At 41.4% G+C, this 3,167-nt stretch overlaps 1 pseudogene; it reads left to right on the top strand.

Moving 5' to 3' along the window:
* Positions 1-649: 649 nt before the first annotated feature.
* Positions 650-2,437, top strand: LOC147698620 (uncharacterized; annotated as a pseudogene).
* Positions 2,438-3,167: the final 730 nt, after the last annotated feature.

Here is a 3,167-nt window from a genome sequence, read left to right as displayed (position 1 = left end):
CCGCTAAATCAATCTCCCCCCTGATTGCGCACCTTATGTGGTTGTTCTAACAAATGTGCCGCCCGTTGATTCTCACTCTGTTCAGCCATTTGAGGAATCTCATGCCTCATTAAAAAATAAAACGGTTTCATGGCTGAACAGTAAATGTGGTTTTCCAATTGCTTACTCTGACCAAATCTTGTCAACACGAAGAGTGAAATGGATTGGCCCGTCCTTAAAAACATCTAGTGGGGATTGTATAGTAGTCAACTTTAAACATCCCCAACACGTGGCTACAGTTTTGTTAAGAGCAGCCTCTTTAATTCAGAATGCAAATAGTGTGTGTGTACGTCCCCTTGGTTACTTTTATACCCACCTTATTCAATCCCCTCCTCATCGTGGGAAAATTGGTCCATTTATCCCTACTCAGCCTCCGGTTTCTGAAACTGTATATCGGTACAATGTTGATAATCTTGGTATGAATGGGTTCAATGTTGTAACGCAGACAAGATTTGAATCACTCTCAGGCTTGGAGGCGTGCGACTGACATAAGGAACCTGATGGACAAGTAACAGAGATTTTGAACGAAATGGGCCACGAGGAAAGCACAATGATAAAACTGAATGGGAACAATGTAATTTCATGGAACATTTCTGGTTTGGGTGCTAAAATGGAGGATTGTAACTGGATTAGGTATATTAAGCAGTTTAAGGTTATCTGTTTGCAGGAGACCTGGTCAGTCGAATGTAACTATTTTCTGGAAGGTTATAAAGCATTTTATGTACCTGCAACAGCCACAACTAGGGGAAGACCAAAGGCGGGAATGGTGACGTTCATCTCTGTTGTATTATCGTGTACAACTCGTAGAGCCTTAACTAGTAACTCTGGCATCATTGGTCTAATTTTAACTGGAGAAAACTGTATGCTTGGTATGGTCAATTTTTATATCGCTGGTAATTCATGCTCAGTTATCAGTCAGCTATCAGTACTGAATGTTTTTATTAGAAATTCAATGAGGGATTGTATCCATAATCTCATGATAATGGGAGATTTCAATGTTCACCCTTGTGGGGATCTTCTTTTGAAATGTATCTCGGATTTGCATTGTCCGCGCTTAGAGGGATTGCATCTGGAACATACGACAGAGGGGGAACTTTTTAATGATCTACTTAACGATTTAGATCTTACATTGACCATGGGACTGATGGGCCCTAAAAAATATTTTGAGATCCCATCCTTTAAGGGCCATGGAAGGGGAACTTTTATTGATTATGTATTAATAACCTCGCCAATGCAATCCTTTGTGGATTCCTTTGTTATTGAACATAGTGAATTCAGTGATCACAATCCACTCACTATTCACCTAAGGGGTCCCTAGATAGCTAATGTAGATACAAGTCCCATTTCCGGCAGGCTAAGTACAACTGACGGGAGACGTCGTCTCAAATGGCCTAAAATTACCCCAGATCTGTTGTACAAAGATATTAAAACTATTTGTGCAGATGAAATTCTGGTTTGCATACAAGAAGGTCCACAATCGAGGAAGGTTCTTGAAGCCTACCAAAGTTTGTCGGTTAAGGTGACAAAGTTATTGTCGGTCCCAGCAAAGAAGTTAGAATCTGTGGGACCCAAGTGGTTCAATCGTGATTGCTCTAAAGCAGCCAGAAATGTAAGGTTGGCACTAGCAGCTAAACCGAGACTAAAGGAAACAGTTCAATTGTGCCGTAAGCATTATAAATCTATCATTACTAAACACAAGGAATACCTCAGAGAGGAGGCTTGGAGAGAGATTCTTGATCCTTCCACTTTGCGGTGTAGTTCTAGATTCTGGGCGGTAATGAAGAAACCTTTCCTGGTCCAGGTACCGGGGGATGGCCTGGAATGCTATATTCCAAAGGAGGAATGGGAATCACACTTCAAGCAATTGTACTGTAGCCCGGTGGTGGATAGGACCATCTCTGCCCGAGTGACAATGGCAAGATGATTAGCTTCTCTAGGGGGGAGGTTATGGAGGGCATTGAGGGTCTAACAGCTGGGAAAGCTCCTGGTCCCGATGGGATTCCTCCAGATTTATTTAAATCTGATCCAAGTTTTTGGGCACCTATTTTAGAGTCTGTCTTTAATGCAGCAGTAAAATATGGATGCCCACAATCCTAGGGGGTCTCCACGATCGTCCCAGTCTTTAAGAAAGGGGACACAAGCAGCCCAAATTGTTATAGGCCTATTTCATTAATAGATTCCATGGTCAAAATTATAGGTAGAATCCTACTGCAGAGACTTTCTGATTGGACAATGGAAAATAACATTATGTCCATTGTACAGTATGGGTTTTGCAGTGGCCGTTCAACTGTGACGCAGTGTCTTAACCTTTTTTTAATACTTAGTAAGTACACTGTGGCTCACAGTGGCACCATTCACCTTGCCTTCATGGACTTGTCCTCAGCCTTCGATTGTGTAAACAGGGGAAGGCTCTGGCAGTCCATGAGGGTGAAGGGTGTAGACAGTGGAATTGTCAATTTCCTGGCTGACTTACATAGTAATACTAGAGCTAATGTGAGATACTCTCAAGATCTGAGCACAACAGAAAATTTTGACAACAGAAAGGGTGTTCGTCAAGGTTGTATCTTGGCCCCCTTTCTTTTTAATTTTTATATTAATGACCTTGATAGTGTGTTGCAGAATGTACTGCCCTAGAGTGGGTTGGCGGGGGATTCCTGTACTTTTATATGCAGATGATGCAGTTTTAATTTCTAGAACTGAGAGGGGCCTTCAAGCTTTACTAAATGCTTTTAAACTGTTCATGACGGATAGAGACCTTATGATCAATAATTCAAAATCATTTGTCATGCATGTTGGCCAACAACCAAGAAGGAACTTTTCATTTAAACTTGATGATGTAGTGATTCCTATAACAAAAACATTTTTGTATCTTGGGGTCCTTTTTGACTCCAAGCTTAACTGGGGTCCTCATCTGGCAAAAAAGAAGGGGGAACTGGTGAGGGTTAATGCCTCCATCTTTAATTTCGCATCGAAATTGGGTAAAAAAACGATTAGTGCCATGCTGAAGCTTTATAACTCAAAATCGTTAGCAACTGCTATTTATGGCAGTGAAATTTGGGGGTATACTGATGGTGAGCAGCTGCAGATTGCTGAAAACTATTTTTTGAAGCGCATTTTGTGTGTTCCTG

This window comes from Lissotriton vulgaris, chromosome 8 (genome assembly GCF_964263255.1).
Source record: "Lissotriton vulgaris chromosome 8, aLisVul1.2, whole genome shotgun sequence".
NCBI lineage: Eukaryota > Metazoa > Chordata > Amphibia > Caudata > Salamandridae > Lissotriton > Lissotriton vulgaris.
The sequence above is the reverse complement of the archived record's forward strand: the minus strand, read 5'-3'. Positions and strand labels throughout refer to the sequence as shown.